Source organism: Lissotriton helveticus, chromosome 9 (genome assembly GCF_964261635.1).
Source record: "Lissotriton helveticus chromosome 9, aLisHel1.1, whole genome shotgun sequence".
Classification (NCBI taxonomy): Eukaryota; Metazoa; Chordata; class Amphibia; order Caudata; family Salamandridae; genus Lissotriton; species Lissotriton helveticus.
In genome coordinates this window covers 581702671-581725096 of record NC_136070.1, presented here as the reverse complement: position 1 = coordinate 581725096, position 22426 = coordinate 581702671, and the positions used below count along the sequence as shown (strand labels likewise).

The following is a 22426-nucleotide window of genomic DNA, read 5'->3' as shown; positions in this document are numbered from 1 at the left end:
AATGGTTGATCCACCAAGTCTGTTTCCATCATTTAGTATAACTCAAGGTCCATCAAGTCTGGTCAGACCATGTGACTAACAGAGATAGAAGAGATTAATGGCACATTGTGTATGTCCACACAATGCCACCCTGTGTTGTTGTGGAACTAGAAGGGACTCAAGGTCTATTTCCATAAATTGTGTCCACACCAGGTATATAACATAGTTAGAAGGGATCTATCACCTATTGAGTCTTTCCTTACCATGTCACCACGTGATATAAGAGATAGAAGGGATTCAAGTTCCATCAAATCTGTGTGGGCAATGCGTATAACAGTGATGAGACTCATGGCCCATTAAGTCTTTCCATCCCATTTATGTGTGTACTTGGAATCTGACCTAACTTCACAATGTAACATAGAGTTAGAATTGACTGCTGGGCCGTAGTATCTGTCCCCCACATGTTATAGCTGAACATGCATGTACTTGTAGTCTGTTGATTCTGTCCCCATTTCACTGTGTAATAGAATCATGTGGTCCTGCCTTCTTAGGCATGCTAACAAGCATATACAAACTATCCTATACACAACTAGCCTGCTCTCTTGCTCCCCAGAACAGTTTCTAAACCTTTTTCCTGATTTGAACAAATACGCCTCTAGGATAAACTGTGGGTATTTTCAATTTGCCTAATTTTACCATTACTGCATATCCCTCATTCCAAAGTGCAGAACTTGGAACTGCCTGGTAGTACTGAACATTGTCAATACCACATCTTGAAGTACTGATATTTTGTTTTTGATTGCAGAATTACTTACCACAGGTAACAACTGACAAGGTCCTTAGTATCCTTTGGGAATCTTTTCCCAAATCCACTGCACAATCCCAAGCCCCCTGCCCTGCACCAGCTCTCATCAAGAATTTCCAGATGCTTCCTTCAGTGGGCGTTTGTACTCGCATATTAGAACCCCCCACCCGTACGACATTGATTCCATTTCACGGCCTGGCTCTGACGGTAACCCCACCAATTCTTTCTTTTCGTGTTCTAGCCTAAAATCCATTTGTCCTCCGGTCTCTCTTGTTCTGGCTGGTAAGAAATTCAGTTCTGTGCAATGCCTGCTTGGTGTGTGGTGTGACTAACAAAAAGAGTTGAAGATTTGTGATTTTCTTCACACGATTCACGCCACTCGGGCCAGTGTCACTAACACCTCCCGCATGTGGCTCATCCAAGGCTGCTTCGCTATCAGGAGGCTTACTCCTAACTACAAGTGGGTGTTTCTTGAAAACAAAAACGTAGTTTAGGAGTTTTGTAATGCACTGGCCTGTAATTATTGCAGATTTGTAATATGTATGTTCCTCGGAGTTTAGTGTCTATGTCTAACTCAAGGCCACCTCGAAATTGCCCATAAGCATGAGACAGCTGGTGGCAAAGTGCAAACATTAGGCAATCCTGAGGTATCTAAAGTGGTTGAAGACTGTGGCCCAGCTGACCATGAGGGTAGACTGGGGGTTACTGTGTGTGTTTGGGTGTGGGCATGCCCTTTTTATATTGGATAAGTCTGGCTTCTCTCTCTTTCGAAATACAGCCAGGACACAGCAGATGTGGCACTCCTCTTTGTTTCGGTATTTAGTGAGTTAAAAAGACATTTAGAATGGCTGTCGAATTTTCTGTTTGAAAATGCACCTAGGATACTTTCTGAACATATGGGTCAAATAGATGACAATCTGCAAGAAACTAAGCGACAGCACTCCTGACAGAAAATGTTTATCAGAAGAAAGGCCTATCTCTTGAACAAAAAAGGCCTATAAATAAGGTAAACGTGGTAAGGGACCCTCTAAAATACGATAGTTAGTATCAACCGTTAGTAATTGATCATGAAAGCACTGGGAGCAAACAAAATGGCAGCCAAACAGGGAAAGGTGACCATGTATGGGGATGGAGAAAGCGGCAGACCCACATTTAGAATTTGGAGGGGGCTGAAAATTCCTGAGTATCTGGATGAAACTCTAAATACAGAGCAGAGTACACTGACTAAATTTCCTCCATAACGTTATCCATTCAGTAGAGGAAATTCAGCCCAAAATCATGCACCATATGTCCAGAAATTGGAGGATTTTTAGTCCCTCCAAATTATAATTCAAATCCTGAGTCTGAATAATCAGCCCCAGGCATTTCCACCAATCTAAAATACAGGAAAATCCTCCAGCGGAGCATTATGGACACCCTCTAGCTTTCAGCCATGAAAGACAAGAGTCTTAATTGCCTTATTTGTCTGTGTGTATTGATCCCTTTAATATTTTGTTTTAAAATAAAACATCTGCAGTGATTTTTTTGTATTTCCTGTCATCATTATTAATATTTTGAAACAGTGTTCTGCGATGACCTTCAGCCTCTGAAACAATTCAAATGTTATAAATGGTGATGCCGAACCCCAGATGGAGAAATTGCAATTGCCTTGAAACAAGACAGTCTCAGAAATACATCAAGATATCATAAACAGTCCTGTCCACATTCTGGAAGGTAATATAGGTCTGGTGTGAAATGCTGACAGCCTGGAAGTTCTCCAGTGGTTCTCCCAACTAGTATATCTGTACTATCTCACAGTATGGAAGTTCACCAAGAGACCACCAAGGATTCCTCCGGAAGAACTCTAGAATTTCTTACTGAAACAGCAAGTGCTCTCCTTGGGATGCCTGAGATTTTCCGTGGTACAAACTGGCTCATGTATCCATGTGGCTTATCGGGTAGTTATCGAAGTACACCGGTACTCTGCAAACATATGTACCGGAACCACTGGATCTGCAGTCTCTAGTCAAATGCATTCCAGCTCCGGCTGCTTCCTCCTATGCAGTGGGGAAACGTCCATTGTTCCAGAAACACACACCACAAATACATATCTCAAATGAGAAAATCTCTATTTCTGTCCACCCATCAGGAACAAATTTATCACATGAGCCTTATGACTGAATTCAGCCTATCTTTAACACCCCAGGTAATAAAAACAGTAAATGATATATAGCACCAGAGAAACTTACTCAGCAAAATATTTTCCTAATGCACCTCACCCTGGATGGAACTGACTAGACCTGGATATAGCACAATTTCTGGACCACTTTGTTATATTCTTTCTAGGATGGTTCAAAAGGATCCATAACCCAGCAAAAACTAAAAAGATAAAGTTGAAAGAAATTAGCCCTAAAATTGCTGACCGGTAGAAGAAAAGATCAAATACAACACCCATTACTCCATACAAGAATGTCAGCTGCATCAAAGGTCCCTCTCACCCGCGGCCTCTCCAAGATACTCAGTGGGGAATCATCCACAACCTGCTTATCTAAACAGGCCTCTGGAAACGTTGCCTTATCAAACCAGAACCATTGCCAACCAGCCCTTTTTAATGTAACATCCAGGCATTCACTCCCAAACTGCATCATTATTAGGGCTTCCGTTTTTTATGCTATTTATTTTTTCAACATTTCAGTCTGTATTTATCCATATTTATTTGTTGGCCATCTTATTTATATTTATCCATATTTATTTTGTGTTCTAAGAATAAATAGAGTGGTAACAGTGTATTTCCACACTTAATTAACTGAAAAATATGCACTCATGCTTTGATGCCTGTTGTGTTTAGTAGATTAGGCAGCCAATGGAGCAGAACCCTACATCCACATGTACATATTAGCAATACATACAAATATATGTTAACATAAGCCTACATTTAAGGAATCATTAGCTAGCCCATGTAGTTTTAAGTGAAGACTTGCTGCGTGCCAGGAAGAGAGTATGTGTCGCCTGACTTACACCTAGACTCCTCCTGTGGTCGCAGCAGCACAGCAACAGCAGCTAGTGTTGTCTAAAGGGACGAGGAGCCATGACAAAGTATCTGCGTTTTCGAGTAGTTCACCTGCAGCACATCTTTTTATATGACAATGCACCTGATGCCTGTAGGTTTTGCTAGTGTTGCCCCTGAAAATGTCGAGCTCGTCGGTTCAGATATTGGCGGTGTCTGAGCCCCGTGCTTCACACAAGTTGGCTCCCATGATAACAGCCCACCTGCATTCCAATGGAAGCACTAAGGGCCATATTATCAAGAAAGGGCGGTACATTATCGGCGCTTTTATCGTCAGGAAACTGCCGCTAAAGCGAGGATAATGGGCTTGATAATATGCCTTTGTGAATTCCCATAGTAGCCCAGGTTAACACGCCACGCAGCACATGCTAATTCTGAACAGATTGAGATTGAACACACTGTGGCATAATGCACTATGATGCGGTTCAACAGGGCATCTACCTACCTTAAGCTTTATAACACACTCTGTCTCTCTGCAGTATAAGCTATGGCGTCTAAATCTTGACAAATATTCGTGGAAGACAAGGCAGGATAAAGGGCAGGATTAACACTCACACTTGCATGAACCTCATCTAGAAATAGCCAATGGTAGCAGCTGCTCCTCCTGTCTTACCCTTCAGTAACCCTGGCACTGGTGTTCCTTATTCCAGGGGTTGTGAAAGAAACAACAGCAACACAATGTAGACATGACTGCAAGAGGCCTGTTAACTTTAGTTAGTTTCCTTCACTTCACTTGCCATTTTCAGAGACTGTTATTAGCAAATAAGAGGGTGCGAGGTCACCGCTGTCATACCAGGGCTCCAACGGTGCTTGTTGTGGCTTCTGCTACCCATGGCATTTTTATGAGCTCATGTCCATAATGAAGAAGGGCCCATGTACTAATTTGATACACATTACTTCAATGTGCTTACGTCATTTCGGACAATTCAGGGGGCTTGGGTGACAAAAAGTATCAAAGGCCTCTTAATACTAACTCGGTTGTTTTTGTACCTGTCTGGCAGTCCCTGTAAAGTGAAAAACTGATATTTATAAAATCAGCATGCTTCACTTCAGCATTTTCAGTTGATGTAAACACACCACCTTCATAATTAGGGATAACAGGAGACTTGGATGCCTTGGCAGCAATTGTCACTCTCAAAACCTAGACTTTGAATCAAGGTTCCTTTTTTGTCCTCATATAAGCCACCAGAATATATGTGCTCTAGGTGGGCCCCACTGTTGCCTCTTACACTGTTGTTTTTCTTCGAGTCCGCCCTGGAAACAGTATCATAGCAGACAGGGATCCCCAGAGGTAGGCTGCTTTCCTTATCCTACTCCTCCAGGCCTATTTTAGGCGCCCTAGGCCCGAAAGAGGACAGGACCGACACAACCTCTGGCATAATCACAGGACCGCTCACCTATTTATCCAGACCGTCAATTTAGACCAGACATTCTCAGAGTTGGCACTAGTGCCAGCCAAATCCATTTTACATACTTCCATTATATATTTCAAGCATGCTGCGAATCTCGGAGGAGACACCGACTTCCACTCCATACAAATTTGTCTCCTTGCAATTGCTATTATGTAGAAAATAAACTGAGTATCCAAACTATTAATATTATAGTCTTTCAGCAGACCAAAAAAGATAAGTTGGCGAGAGCAGATAAGGGTTATTGAAAGTACATCGCCCACAAAATCCAAAACCGCTTTCCAATAATCTTGAATAAGTGGGCATTCTGAAAAGATATGGATATCATCAGCTGCATTATAGTTACAACGAGGACAGTAATAATTATTTCGTGTGATCTTATGCAGCTTGGCCGGTGTCCAATAAACTCTATAGGCCGTAAACAGGTGGTTACGTCTTAAATTAGCTGGTTTAATTAACCTCTGAGAAAGAAAAAAAGAATCTAGCCAGCCTTTGCTGACCACTTCAGGGGGCTCAGATATACAATTTCCCCATAGCTTTATTATCTCGGAATGCAATTTACTCTCCTCTTCCTTAATTATCAAATTGTACCAAAATGAAAGCTCTTTAACCCATTTCCCCACTCTACCAATTGCATCAAGAATATCTGTGTCATTCTCCCTTTGCATGTTTTGACTGGACCACCAAGCGGATAGTTGGTAATATTTAAACCTTGTCACCTGTCCATCTGTGAGTTGTACTAAGGTATTCCAACTTACAAGGCCCAAATCTGCCCAGAGATCCCCCCATTTTTTTAACCCAGCTGTTTTCAAGGGTTGTGACAATTGGTCCTGGAGACATTGAGGAGTGCCAGGAGAATCCCATATTGGGGAGTCTGTATGGTAATAAGGAATAGCAAATATTTTCCTAATGAACCCCCAATTTTTTAGTGCAGTCTGTAAGATTTTTAGTTGAATTTTTTAAAAAAAATTCTGGTCTCCAAACTTAAATAAAAAATAGTCGTGGTCGTAAGGTAAATCAGTTAATAGAGCTTGAAATAGGCGCCCCTGTGATGATGCATCTAGCTCATTTGCAAGAAGCCTGAAGTTTTTGAAGTGAAATGCATGACAGTAAGACAAAAGATCAGGGAGGGCGAGCCCTCCTGTTTTTAGACCCCTCCTCAATTTCTTCCATGCAATTCTTGTTGACTTACAGGCCCATATAAAAGATCCAATTTTACCCTGTAGAGTGTTAATGTCTTTCAATGAGAATGATAAGGGTATGCTGTTAAATAAAAAAGTCAATTTTGGGAGGATTGTCATCTTGATGAGGTTAACCCGGCCGTATATATTTAGTGGCAAATTCCCCCATCTTATTAATGTTTTATTAATATCCTTAACCACCTTTTGCCAGCTAAGTGATGTAATATCTTTTATTGATTGAGTTAGGTGGATTCCCAAGTACCTCATGCTTTGTTTTGCGCCCAATATGTGCAGGGGGGGTTCCTCAGGGGGGAGGGGTTCAATGAGAGGGGGGGAGGCAGGAAAAAGGGAAAAAAAGTCCTCATATATAAGTAAGTGTTCAATGCACAAAGGGAAGGGTGGGTACAAGTATTCACTAGACTTATGATTAACTCATACAAGCTTAAGGTCCTGTCATGGAACATTAATGGTATAGGTGAAAAAACAAAACAGAGTAGAATTTGTGCATTTTTAAGAAATTCAGATGCTCAAATTATAATGCTACAGGAAACACATTTGGAAGCAGTAATATGTGATTCTCTCTTTAAGAAATTTAGATGGGTTCAAGATATAATGAGTTCCAGGCAATCGGGCACCACAAGGGGAGTCTCCATCATAATCCGAGCAAATAGAGGGATTAGCCTGAGAAGTTTTGAGACAGATCAATCGGGAAGATGGCTAATAGCAGAAGTATATATTTTAACCATCCCATATACAATTGCAGTATACTATGGTCCAAATGAGGACAACCCAGCTCCGTTGTCCAAACTCGAACTAGCATTATTCACGACAACTGGTCCTCTAATTCTAGGTGGTGATTTTAACCTGGTTTTTGATCAAAAATTAGACAGGACCTCCAGGGCTAAATACCAGGCCCCCACAAAATCACTTGCCACTTTAGATGCCATTATGAAAGATTTTACTCTGGTAGACGTCTGGAGGAAAAAGTATAGCTCTCAACTTGGCTTCACTTTTTATAGTAAAAAATATAAGAACTATTCTAGAATAGATCATTTTTTAGTGGATCAACACCTTCTTATTGATATCAATTACCTTTCCTTTACGCCTACAGGATTATCAGACCATGCTGTTTTGGAACTGGCAATTGAATTAAATATAACCCCATTAAAACCAAGGTGGACATTGGAGAGATCACTTTTATTAGTCAATCGGATAAAAGTAGAGGTTAGAGATAAAACACTAGAATTTTTCACAACAAACTTAGGATCCTCCTCCCCCCAGGTAGTATGGGAAACATACAAGGCCTACTTGAGAGGTGTTTTGAGCTCTCTAATGCATCATAAGAGAAAGAGCATAAAAATAAAAAGAAGGGAAGATCTGGCAGCAATAACAAGAAAAGATCTTGAACTACAAAATGCTGTTTTAAAGAATTCCAGCAGAGCACATTTGTTAGAGAAGGAACTTTTTGACTTACAGCTCCAGCTAAAAGTGTCTGATGAGAGAATTCTCAAAGAAAAATGGGAGTCTAGTCGACTAAAAAACTTTGAGTATGGAGAAAAGTGTGGAGCCCTCCTCGCCTGGAAAGCTAGAGAAGAGAGAACTAGAAATAATATTAAAGCCTTACTACATAGACAGACAGGAGATCGGATAGAAACAGACTTAGAGATAAGAGAAGAAGCAAGGTCATTTATGAGGAGTCTTTATACGGAAGACAAAGATCCTAAGGGGGAAGACTTAGAATCCTGGTTGGCAACAAAACACCTGCCGCAAATGTCTGACACCGATAAAGTATATCTCGAAAGCGAGATAACAGAAGGGGAAATTTTAGGTCAATTAAAGAAAATGAAAAAAGGGAAAACTGCGGGGTCAGATGGGCTGCCAGTGGAGATATACTCGGACAATAAAGAGCAACTAACTGCGCCATTACGTGAACTCTTCAACCTTTTACTGATTCATGGTTATTCCGCGCCTTTGTCTTGGGGAGAAGCCACTATAACGCTCATACTAAAACCAAATAAAGACTTAAAAAGAATAGAGTCCTATAGACCTATCTCATTGTTGAATACGGATATGAAGATCTATTCCGGTATTCTAGCCACTAGATTATCGAAGGTCATAAAATCTATAATTCATCCGGACCAGAGAGGCTTTATTCCAGGGAGACAGTTAAACGAGCTAACATTTCAAGCAATAGGGGCCATAGACTACGCTAACGTTAAAAATCTCCCCCTGGCCCTGGTTGCCATAGATGCGGCCAAGGCCTTTGATCAGGTAAATTGGAAATACCTATGGGCGACAATGGCGACTTTTGGGTTCCCTCAAACGTTTATAGAGGCAGTTAAATCTTTATATCATAATCCGAGGGCAAGGGTCTTAGTTAATGGAATTTTATCTGAGTGGTTCGATATATCTCGAGGTACCAGGCAGGGTTGCCCTCTGTCTCCCCTTTTGTTCGACGTATATATGGAGCCTTTTGTCTGTGGAATTAGAGAGGATAATGTTATTCAACCATTTCAGCTTGGAAATATGCCATTGAAGGTGGCGTTGTACGCAGATGATCTTCTCCTATATACCTCGGATCATTCGGCGGCTATTCCAAGGCTATTTCTGTTATCGGAAGAATTTGGGAGACTGTCTGGTTACCAGATAAATAAGGAGAAAACGGAGATTATGGGATGGAAGAATCAAGGTTCCAACATTTATTTCCTTAGGGAATGTTCTGCTTATTTCCTGGTCAGGAACTCTCCAAAACGTTCCTCTCGTATACGTACAGCAGGATCAGAATGGCAATTGCACTCTTTTCTCCCCACTAGGGGGTGGGTGGTCATGGATGGAGGAAGAGTGTATATCACACTCAGACAGACAGATGGCACAAAATAGATGACCCAGTGCCCTCTATGTATTTATGTGGATTCTTTCAAAATCCTGGATTTCATCCACCGTGTACTGGATAGGAGGGGATTCCTGTCTGCTTGTTTAATCGGACCTAACAGCAGCCTTCGGCACAATAGATCACTCCAGATTACTTAACCTCCTCGAACATCGCTTTGGATTTAAAGACAAAGTCCTCTTCTCCAAGATCTCTCAAATTGTTACAATCAACAGCAATCTTTCTGAACTAGCCCAAATCATTTTTGGAGTTCCACAAGGATCTGCCCTTCCCCAACACTTACACCTACGATCAACTATGGCCATAAAGCCTACCTGGGTCTCAACATCTTGGAAAAATTCCAACTGAAAGCCTACAAAAGGGTCTTAAGATCACTAACATACTTATGGGGATGCCTAGTAAGGCTGGAATTTGGACTGTAGGGTCAAACATGGGCCAGTATTGCGTACTTCCTAAGGTTTTACTACAGGATCAGAATAGCACCGCCTAAGATCCTGAACGCTATCCTTTAGAACATTTTTAACTCAGAGGAACCCCTGGTCACACTACCCCCAAAAATCAATTGCTACTCTTCAAATTGACCAGACGGTATTAAACAAGGTACAGGTTTTGCACGCAGCACTCAAATAAATACTGAAAATGCAAAGAAGGACCCTTTTAAAGGCAAGCAACAAGGGCAATCTTAAGAAATCAACAATGCTACAAGCAGTGGGGACTTCATATGCCAAAATGCAGCAACACTGCCTCAGCCATACCTCCAGTCCGAGCTACGGAAAAGTTCCCTCAAATAATGGCGGCAAGACTAATGGGCCTAAAAATTAAAGAACTAAATCCCAAATGGCTGTCTCTTTCGAAGATCACCAACTGCAGACGTTGTGCCTATAAGTTTGAGTCAAAATAATTACAAAAAGGGGGTGGTGATGGACAGAGTATCTGAGTTAATCAGAACACTCCTACCCAGTCAACAGATCAGGGCTTGATCCATCACCGTTTTTTAGCTCACTGCACCATCCCAGTTCAGAACCTGGCTATATGCAAATTAGTCTGTCCCTGGCCCAGTGCATCATGGGAACAGGGCAGACCAAACTACCAAGCCAATTCTTCACTGGAAAGGAAACAAGCTTCCGGGGACCGGTTTCTGGCATTACAGCCGTCTTCGGCCCGGCTTGCTTGAATCCTGATGGTGCAATGAGCAAGGGACTCATGTCTGAGCATACCCTTCCACACTCATGGTGGCCAAAATAATTACAAAAAGGGGGTGGTGATGGACAGAGTATCTGAGTTAATCAGAACACTCCTACCCAGTCAACAGATCAGGGCTTGATCCATCACCGTTTTTTAGCTCACTGCACCATCCCAGTTCAGAACCTGGCTATATGCAAATTAGTCTGTCCCTGGCCCAGTGCATCATGGGAACAGGGCAGACCAAACTACCAAGCCAATTCTTCACTGGAAAGGAAACAAGCTTCCGGGGACCGGTTTCTGGCATTACAGCCGTCTTCGGCCCGGCTTGCTTGAATCCTGATGGTGCAATGAGCAAGGGACTCATGTCTGAGCATACCCTTCCACACTCATGGTGGCCAAAATAATTACAAAAAGGGGGTGGTGATGGACAGAGTATCTGAGTTAATCAGAACACTCCTACCCAGTCAACAGATCAGGGCTTGATCCATCACCGTTTTTTAGCTCACTGCACCATCCCAGTTCAGAACCTGGCTATATGCAAATTAGTCTGTCCCTGGCCCAGTGCATCATGGGAACAGGGCAGACCAAACTACCAAGCCAATTCTTCACTGGAAAGGAAACAAGCTTCCGGGGACCGGTTTCTGGCATTACAGCCGTCTTCGGCCCGGCTTGCTTGAATCCTGATGGTGCAATGAGCAAGGGACTCATGTCTGAGCATACCCTTCCACACTCATGGTGGCCAAAATAATTACAAAAAGGGGGTGGTGATGGACAGAGTATCTGAGTTAATCAGAACACTCCTACCCAGTCAACAGATCAGGGCTTGATCCATCACCGTTTTTTAGCTCACTGCACCATCCCAGTTCAGAACCTGGCTATATGCAAATTAGTCTGTCCCTGGCCCAGTGCATCATGGGAACAGGGCAGACCAAACTACCAAGCCAATTCTTCACTGGAAAGGAAACAAGCTTCCGGGGACCGGTTTCTGGCATTACAGCCGTCTTCGGCCCGGCTTGCTTGAATCCTGATGGTGCAATGAGCAAGGGACTCATGTCTGAGCATACCCTTCCACACTCATGGTGGCCAAAATAATTACAAAAAGGGGGTGGTGATGGACAGAGTATCTGAGTTAATCAGAACACTCCTACCCAGTCAACAGATCAGGGCTTGATCCATCACCGTTTTTTAGCTCACTGCACCATCCCAGTTCAGAACCTGGCTATATGCAAATTAGTCTGTCCCTGGCCCAGTGCATCATGGGAACAGGGCAGACCAAACTACCAAGCCAATTCTTCACTGGAAAGGAAACAAGCTTCCGGGGACCGGTTTCTGGCATTACAGCCGTCTTCGGCCCGGCTTGCTTGAATCCTGATGGTGCAATGAGCAAGGGACTCATGTCTGAGCATACCCTTCCACACTCATGGTGGCCAAAATAATTACAAAAAGGGGGTGGTGATGGACAGAGTATCTGAGTTAATCAGAACACTCCTACCCAGTCAACAGATCAGGGCTTGATCCATCACCGTTTTTTAGCTCACTGCACCATCCCAGTTCAGAACCTGGCTATATGCAAATTAGTCTGTCCCTGGCCCAGTGCATCATGGGAACAGGGCAGACCAAACTACCAAGCCAATTCTTCACTGGAAAGGAAACAAGCTTCCGGGGACCGGTTTCTGGCATTACAGCCGTCTTCGGCCCGGCTTGCTTGAATCCTGATGGTGCAATGAGCAAGGGACTCATGTCTGAGCATACCCTTCCACACTCATGGTGGCCAAAATAATTACAAAAAGGGGGTGGTGATGGACAGAGTATCTGAGTTAATCAGAACACTCCTACCCAGTCAACAGATCAGGGCTTGATCCATCACCGTTTTTTAGCTCACTGCACCATCCCAGTTCAGAACCTGGCTATATGCAAATTAGTCTGTCCCTGGCCCAGTGCATCATGGGAACAGGGCAGACCAAACTACCAAGCCAATTCTTCACTGGAAAGGAAACAAGCTTCCGGGGACCGGTTTCTGGCATTACAGCCGTCTTCGGCCCGGCTTGCTTGAATCCTGATGGTGCAATGAGCAAGGGACTCATGTCTGAGCATACCCTTCCACACTCATGGTGGCCAAAATAATTACAAAAAGGGGGTGGTGATGGACAGAGTATCTGAGTTAATCAGAACACTCCTACCCAGTCAACAGATCAGGGCTTGATCCATCACCGTTTTTTAGCTCACTGCACCATCCCAGTTCAGAACCTGGCTATATGCAAATTAGTCTGTCCCTGGCCCAGTGCATCATGGGAACAGGGCAGACCAAACTACCAAGCCAATTCTTCACTGGAAAGGAAACAAGCTTCCGGGGACCGGTTTCTGGCATTACAGCCGTCTTCGGCCCGGCTTGCTTGAATCCTGATGGTGCAATGAGCAAGGGACTCATGTCTGAGCATACCCTTCCACACTCATGGTGGCCAAAATAATTACAAAAAGGGGGTGGTGATGGACAGAGTATCTGAGTTAATCAGAACACTCCTACCCAGTCAACAGATCAGGGCTTGATCCATCACCGTTTTTTAGCTCACTGCACCATCCCAGTTCAGAACCTGGCTATATGCAAATTAGTCTGTCCCTGGCCCAGTGCATCATGGGAACAGGGCAGACCAAACTACCAAGCCAATTCTTCACTGGAAAGGAAACAAGCTTCCGGGGACCGGTTTCTGGCATTACAGCCGTCTTCGGCCCGGCTTGCTTGAATCCTGATGGTGCAATGAGCAAGGGACTCATGTCTGAGCATACCCTTCCACACTCATGGTGGCCAAAATAATTACAAAAAGGGGGTGGTGATGGACAGAGTATCTGAGTTAATCAGAACACTCCTACCCAGTCAACAGATCAGGGCTTGATCCATCACCGTTTTTTAGCTCACTGCACCATCCCAGTTCAGAACCTGGCTATATGCAAATTAGTCTGTCCCTGGCCCAGTGCATCATGGGAACAGGGCAGACCAAACTACCAAGCCAATTCTTCACTGGAAAGGAAACAAGCTTCCGGGGACCGGTTTCTGGCATTACAGCCGTCTTCGGCCCGGCTTGCTTGAATCCTGATGGTGCAATGAGCAAGGGACTCATGTCTGAGCATACCCTTCCACACTCATGGTGGCCAAAATAATTACAAAAAGGGGGTGGTGATGGACAGAGTATCTGAGTTAATCAGAACACTCCTACCCAGTCAAGAGATCAGGGCTTGATCCATCACCGTTTTTTAGCTCACTGCACCATCCCAGTTCAGAACCTGGCTATATGCAAATTAGTCTGTCCCTGGCCCAGTGCATCATGGGAACAGGGCAGACCAAACTACCAAGCCAATTCTTCACTGGAAAGGAAACAAGCTTCCGGGGACCGGTTTCTGGCATTACAGCCGTCTTCGGCCCGGCTTGCTTGAATCCTGATGGTGCAATGAGCAAGGGACTCATGTCTGAGCATACCCTTCCACACTCATGGTGGCCAAAATAATTACAAAAAGGGGGTGGTGATGGACAGAGTATCTGAGTTAATCAGAACACTCCTACCCAGTCAACAGATCAGGGCTTGATCCATCACCGTTTTTTAGCTCACTGCACCATCCCAGTTCAGAACCTGGCTATATGCAAATTAGTCTGTCCCTGGCCCAGTGCATCATGGGAACAGGGCAGACCAAACTACCAAGCCAATTCTTCACTGGAAAGGAAACAAGCTTCCGGGGACCGGTTTCTGGCATTACAGCCGTCTTCGGCCCGGCTTGCTTGAATCCTGATGGTGCAATGAGCAAGGGACTCATGTCTGAGCATACCCTTCCACACTCATGGTGGCCAAAATAATTACAAAAAGGGGGTGGTGATGGACAGAGTATCTGAGTTAATCAGAACACTCCTACCCAGTCAACAGATCAGGGCTTGATCCATCACCGTTTTTTAGCTCACTGCACCATCCCAGTTCAGAACCTGGCTATATGCAAATTAGTCTGTCCCTGGCCCAGTGCATCATGGGAACAGGGCAGACCAAACTACCAAGCCAATTCTTCACTGGAAAGGAAACAAGCTTCCGGGGACCGGTTTCTGGCATTACAGCCGTCTTCGGCCCGGCTTGCTTGAATCCTGATGGTGCAATGAGCAAGGGACTCATGTCTGAGCATACCCTTCCACACTCATGGTGGCCAAAATAATTACAAAAAGGGGGTGGTGATGGACAGAGTATCTGAGTTAATCAGAACACTCCTACCCAGTCAACAGATCAGGGCTTGATCCATCACCGTTTTTTAGCTCACTGCACCATCCCAGTTCAGAACCTGGCTATATGCAAATTAGTCTGTCCCTGGCCCAGTGCATCATGGGAACAGGGCAGACCAAACTACCAAGCCAATTCTTCACTGGAAAGGAAACAAGCTTCCGGGGACCGGTTTCTGGCATTACAGCCGTCTTCGGCCCGGCTTGCTTGAATCCTGATGGTGCAATGAGCAAGGGACTCATGTCTGAGCATACCCTTCCACACTCATGGTGGCCAAAATAATTACAAAAAGGGGGTGGTGATGGACAGAGTATCTGAGTTAATCAGAACACTCCTACCCAGTCAACAGATCAGGGCTTGATCCATCACCGTTTTTTAGCTCACTGCACCATCCCAGTTCAGAACCTGGCTATATGCAAATTAGTCTGTCCCTGGCCCAGTGCATCATGGGAACAGGGCAGACCAAACTACCAAGCCAATTCTTCACTGGAAAGGAAACAAGCTTCCGGGGACCGGTTTCTGGCATTACAGCCGTCTTCGGCCCGGCTTGCTTGAATCCTGATGGTGCAATGAGCAAGGGACTCATGTCTGAGCATACCCTTCCACACTCATGGTGGCCAAAATAATTACAAAAAGGGGGTGGTGATGGACAGAGTATCTGAGTTAATCAGAACACTCCTACCCAGTCAACAGATCAGGGCTTGATCCATCACCGTTTTTTAGCTCACTGCACCATCCCAGTTCAGAACCTGGCTATATGCAAATTAGTCTGTCCCTGGCCCAGTGCATCATGGGAACAGGGCAGACCAAACTACCAAGCCAATTCTTCACTGGAAAGGAAACAAGCTTCCGGGGACCGGTTTCTGGCATTACAGCCGTCTTCGGCCCGGCTTGCTTGAATCCTGATGGTGCAATGAGCAAGGGACTCATGTCTGAGCATACCCTTCCACACTCATGGTGGCCAAAATAATTACAAAAAGGGGGTGGTGATGGACAGAGTATCTGAGTTAATCAGAACACTCCTACCCAGTCAACAGATCAGGGCTTGATCCATCACCGTTTTTTAGCTCACTGCACCATCCCAGTTCAGAACCTGGCTATATTCAAATTAGTCTGTCCCTGGCCCAGTGCATCATGGGAACAGGGCAGACCAAACTACCAAGCCAATTCTTCACTGGAAAGGAAACAAGCTTCCGGGGACCGGTTTCTGGCATTACAGCCGTCTTCGGCCCGGCTTGCTTGAATCCTGATGGTGCAATGAGCAAGGGACTCATGTCTGAGCATACCCTTCCACACTCATGGTGGCCAAAATAATTACAAAAAGGGGGTGGTGATGGACAGAGTATCTGAGTTAATCAGAACACTCCTACCCAGTCAACAGATCAGGGCTTGATCCATCACCGTTTTTTAGCTCACTGCACCATCCCAGTTCAGAACCTGGCTATATGCAAATTAGTCTGTCCCTGGCCCAGTGCATCATGGGAACAGGGCAGACCAAACTACCAAGCCAATTCTTCACTGGAAAGGAAACAAGCTTCCGGGGACCGGTTTCTGGCATTACAGCCGTCTTCGGCCCGGCTTGCTTGAATCCTGATGGTGCAATGAGCAAGGGACTCATGTCCGAGCATACCCTTCCACACTCATGGTGGCCAAAATAATTACAAAAAGGGGGTGGTGATGGACAGAGTATCTGAGTTAATCAGAACACTCCTACCCAGTCAACAGATCAGGGCTTGATCCATCACCGTTTTTTAGCTCACTGCACCATCCCAGTTCAGAACCTGGCTATATGCAAATTAGTCTGTCCCTGGCCCAGTGCATCATGGGAACAGGGCAGACCAAACTACCAAGCCAATTCTTCACTGGAAAGGAAACAAGCTTCCGGGGACCGGTTTCTGGCATTACAGCCGTCTTCGGCCCGGCTTGCTTGAATCCTGATGGTGCAATGAGCAAGGGACTCATGTCTGAGCATACCCTTCCACACTCATGGTGGCCAAAATAATTACAAAAAGGGGGTGGTGATGGACAGAGTATCTGAGTTAATCAGAACACTCCTACCCAGTCAACAGATCAGGGCTTGATCCATCACCGTTTTTTAGCTCACTGCACCATCCCAGTTCAGAACCTGGCTATATGCAAATTAGTCTGTCCCTGGCCCAGTGCATCATGGGAACAGGGCAGACCAAACTACCAAGCCAATTCTTCACTGGAAAGGAAACAAGCTTCCGGGGACCGGTTTCTGGCATTACAGCCGTCTTCGGCCCGGCTTGCTTGAATCCTGATGGTGCAATGAGCAAGGGACTCATGTCCCAGTGTAAGAATTGGCTTTTGTAGTCTGGTCTGCCCTGTTCCCATGATGCACTGGGCCAGGGACAGACTAATTTGCATACAGCCAGGTTCTGAAACTGGGATGGTGCAATGAGCTAAAAAACGGTGTTGGATCTAGCCCTGATCTCTTGACTGGGTGAGAGTACTCTGCTTAATTCAGAGACTCTGTCCATCACCACCCCTTGTTGTAAATAATTTTGTCCACCCTAAGCGTGGAAGGGTATACTCAGATGTGAGTCCCTTGCTCATTGCACCATCAGGATTCAAGCAAGCCGGGCCGAAGACGCCTGAAATGGCAGAAACCGGTCCCCGGAAGCTTGTTTCCTTCCCAGTGTAAGAATTGGCTTTTGTAGTCTGGTCTGCCCTGTTCCCATGATGCACTGGGCCAGGGACAGACTAATTTGCATACAGCCAGGTTCTGAAACTGGGATGGTGCAATGAGCTAAAAAACGGTGTTGGATCTAGCCCTGATCTCTTGACTGGGTGAGAGTACTCTGCTTAATTCAGAGACTCTGTCCATCACCACCCCTTGTTGTAAATAAGTTTGAGTCAATCATATACTTTGCTGTTGACCGATGCTTCTGCAAGCCCATTGCATATGGCTAAAACCACTCTTTCTGGCTCACGGAATTCGCATTTGCAATGAGGCAAGGAACTTGGTGTTTACTATCACTGAGCCGACAGACCAGGCTAAGTTCGGCAAAAAAATCAGCTTTATACAAGCTTGCATAAAAGAAATGAACAAAAGCTGTAATTCCTCTACGAGGAAGGATAACCTTGAATCAGACTAGCCACCACCAGTTAGTGTCAAATCAACAGGCCACTTAGAACTGTCTATGAATTAACCTGTTTTTCAAGGTAGATCAAATGATTAAGAATGCTTGGGCTTAGTCATTAACTGGCTAAACTATGCCACCCATCGCCCTGCTTACCCATAACGGTTGCTAGACAATTAACTTGCTCTTTATCTTATGATACCAGCACAGCATTTGAGAGAAGTGCTATGTAAAAGTTTAGCCAGTACTCTACCAGTGATTAAGCACCTTATAGTTCTGTTGGTGTCAGATTTAGTGCTACCATATTTTAGATTACCTTGCTCTTAGGCATTTTTTCCAGTGTATACTGACGTTTTATTCCATTTGACACAATCGCCTGCCTGTGACTATATGTCTTTGCCTTCTTATAGTTTGCAAAGATTTTAATCACTCAAATGCATTTTATCGCTTTATTGCAAATTGCTGCTGTAACATTTGACCTCATAGCACATTTTGATGTTTTATCTCATTTAAATATACTTATGTTCCTATGGATTTCATGCATTTGTTCTTTCATGATTCGAACATTGTAAATGCTTTAATTAATCACACAATACAATTATTACTGGTTCCTACCCATTGCTCTTCAATCTCTATGTAGAACTACTAGCCAAAATCGGCAACTTTTTTGGCGTCTCTATTTGCCAATATGCAGCCGACATTCAAATTTACCTGAAAACCTCACCCTAAACAACATCCTCACTGTAGGAGCAATAATACTCAACATTCAAAACTGGGTGATGAGGGATTTTCTCACTCTTACCCTTAAAAAGACTTAATTAATTCTATTCTCACTCAAAGCAAAAAAAATCTTTCAACCCAGATCTGACACAGAACCTTGATCTGCCAGTTGTCACCCCAACTTTGTCACCTTAGGTCTCTTTCCTTGAAATCATTTCTCAACGCGGACAGGTAGTTTCACATCGTGAGAGGTCGCAAGCATAGGAGAATTTCGCCGGGAGGTATATTTTTCCTGCTCGCCATCTGCAACTTGATGTTGCTGATTGCGAACGAAGAAAAAGTCTCGCCAGAGTGCTGATTTTGCTCGTTCGCGGTCGCCAACTTGACGTTGAGGACCGCGAGCAAGCACAAAATGCCCGCTACCCTACACGTTTTTGCACAGTGCTATGTGCAATTCGCGTAGCGCGTAGTAGAGCAAACTACGCACGCTCCGCGAGCGTAGCGTTGTCCTACCAACAGGGTTAGTTCTAACAGAGGATTCCCAATCTACCCTGAATCCAATAAAAGCTGTCTTCCATGCAGTAGCCAGGCTACTCTCTTCGACCAAGAAATTCAATCACATCCCTCCAGGACTTGTTGATCTGCACTGGCTCCATATCAAGGACACTATCAAATTCTATCTGGGCTGTTTAGCCTTCAAAGGAATCCTTGCAAATCCCGATCTTACTTGACCAACATGCTCAAGACATTGGGTGGAAGAAGGAACCCAAGTAGCAGAGAAAACCTTCTCTTGGAAACACCCTTATTCTGAACCTCTCATGCTCTACAACAATCCTTCTCTGGAGCAGCCTCCACCTTTTGGAACTCTCTGCCTACTATCAGAACTGCTCAGAGACTCCTTTTCTTGTGTCATCTGTTGAAGACTCACCTGTTCAAACTATACTTGTCTCAGTATTCCCCACTTTTTCAGAACTGATCAATACGATACACTTGTGATCTCACCCTTCATCTCTCTTCCTTCTTGACACCCATTTCACTTTCCTCTTCCTTCCTCATCACCCTACCCCAGTTAACTAATTCCTCCCGCAAACCATGTTTCTCCTTCACTCCTGCTAATGCTGCCGCTTCTCAAGTCTCCCCTGCTTACTTTTACCTGTTCTTATCCTACTTGCCCCACACACTTTCCTTCTCGCTTATGACCCATGTTTCACATATTTTTTTATAATTACCAGTTCTCTGTAAGATTTCGTGTCACATTTATTGTTACCTTGTAAAGTGCATTCATACCTTGGGTGAACCTGTGCTATAGAAATCTGATCAATAAAAGTATGTATTTTTATGGATGTACCTAATATTTAATGATTTTAGTTCAAGATCCTGGAAGACAGTTAAGCCTGTCAAGTATTACAAAGAGATTATAGTAAGAATTATTACTGTTTAAATCTACTCCAAGAGTTTGTCAAAGGAGATAAGCAACACCAACATCTTTCCCTACAAATGTAATCTGTGAGATTTAATGTTACAAAATACTTGCCCCCAAGCTTAAACATTGTGGAAAAACAATCCACCCTTAAAAGATTATTGGGTTTAACATATGTGTTACATAGTTAATGAATCAGGCCTACTGACTTTGTTGTAGCTTTTCATAGTAAAAAGATAAGATCAGACCTATGGCATCTGAAATATGTTTTCCTAACACACCAGTGAAGTTTGTAGATGTTAATACTGGCTTGCCACCATACACAACTCAGGCCTACAGTTTTGAGATTAAGCATTTCCACAAGGCAACCAGCAAGCATACATCAAACATGCAAAAGGTGGAGAGAAGAAGGCTTGCAATAAGTCTAACACCTGACAATTGCCATGGGTAGCTTTCCAACCTATTGTTCTCTTGCCCATCATGCCCCTTCAGTTTGGACCCAGCCATGTGCAAATCAGACTTGTCCCTGCTCAGATATGAACAGTCCAGTCGAAACTACCAAGCCAGGTTCTCGGTGAATCAAAACTATCAAACATACAGTCATAAAATTACAAACATACACAAAATTACTGTTGAAAAAGTAAAATACGATCTCTACTAAAAGGGTGTAAGAAGGCCTCTCAAAGTGCAAATCTTCTATATCCACGGTTCATCAGAGGGGTATCCAATGCCAAAACTCCTGCCTACTATGGTCATCTGTGAGTTTGCATGCAACAAAATACTTATCAGTAGGTTATAATACAGAGTACTAACAATCCACTCTTAAATGCCTATTGGCTTTAACATATGCTTTTTACAATCAGTGTGTCAAGCCTACTGCCTTTATCTTAACTTTTCATAATAAACAATCAGGCCTATAACCTTTAGCATCAGCTTTCCATCATAACCAACTCACACCAACTGTGTTTGACATAAGCTTTCCCACAAGACATCTGTGTTCTCAAGCCAGACTTAAAAAATGTATTTTCTGATTTTTATTCTTATTAAAATAGTTTAAAAGATGTGGTTCAGTTGATCTTGAATACGCTTCACAGCCGATTATTCAAAATGTTTGTAATCAGGTGGCTGTATCCTTTAACTCGATGGATAACTACTTCAAAGAATGAACTCATCTTAAAAAAAGCCAGTCAGAGCAGGTGACACTGCACTGCAGGCTCTTCTCTCGCAAAGTGGTGTGATTGTCAGGCAGTTCTGAGGGCAGAGACGCCAGCTCCTCCTGCCTGTGTTTCAGAAGACACCGAGACGCAGGCAGAGAGAACTGGCTGCCACCAATGAAGGCGATGTAACCGCGGAAACAAGGGAGCAGTGTGTGGAAGATGGATGTGACCCGAAAAGACTCAGGGGCATATGTATCAAATACCGTTATTGCGATTCTCAAATAGCGATTTTTAGAGAATCGCTATTGAGAATCGCAAAACGGGATGTAATAAAAAATGTGCAAATATTTTGCAATTTCTTAGCATTCCTCAATTGCGATTAGCAAATTGCGAATCACAATTAACCCATTCCGTGCTGCCGTCGTCCATTGGCCGACGGCAGCACTACCTCCCCAGTGCTGCCGCCGGCCAATGTGCGACACGCCCCCGCCCGTTTTGCGGAAGTGCCGCACTTCCGCAAAATCGTGGCCGCCGTTAAGGCGTTAAGGAATACCTTCCCATTAATTCCTATGGGCTAGGAGGCCCATAAGAATGAATGGGAAGACATTCTCAATTTGCGATTCGGAATTAGAGAATCACAAATTGAGAATGCAATTTCAAGGGTGCCAGGGTGTCAAAAGGACACCCTGTTGCACCCCTGAAATATGTATGTGTACACATGTGGTGCACATACATGCCCTAAGGGCATGTATGTGTGCCACATGGCACCTTAAAAAATGCAAAAAAGTGCATCTTTCAAAGAAATTGCAAAGTACCACCAACTTGAAGTTGGTGGCAATTTGCGATTTCTTAAGGCCAAATCGCGCTTTTTCTGTGCTTCATACATTGCATTTAAGGAATCACAATTTGTGATTCCTTAAATGCAATTGCAAAATAGAGAATCGCAAATTTTGCGATTCTCTAATTTGCGATGCCCTTGATACATATGCCCCTCACTAGCGTGTAAATGGTGCAAGAACAAAGGCTGGGAGGTGGGCTGTGAAACAAGTATTATGCTTCCTTGTAAAAATGCGGGTTAGCACACACATTCTACAGCCCCTGTTGCGATTGGTAGCATCTTGTGGGGTCTACCCTTCTGCCTGACTACAAACAAAACAAGCAGTGTGGTGTTCACTCCCTACACGAGGTGGTACAGCATGAAGAAGACAGGTGCCAAAGTGACTTTGAGGCACTGAATTCACTTTGAACTTGATTTACTGGTAGTTTTTTTTATCTGGTTA

The 22426-nt window shown here is 44.1% G+C and overlaps 1 protein-coding gene across 1 annotated transcript in view; it reads left to right on the top strand.

Moving 5' to 3' along the window:
- LOC144783220 (ADP-ribose glycohydrolase MACROD1-like) overlaps window positions 1–22426 on the top strand; it is a 1309783-nt gene that overhangs the window by 1268626 nt on the left and 18731 nt on the right. The window lies entirely within an intron of this gene.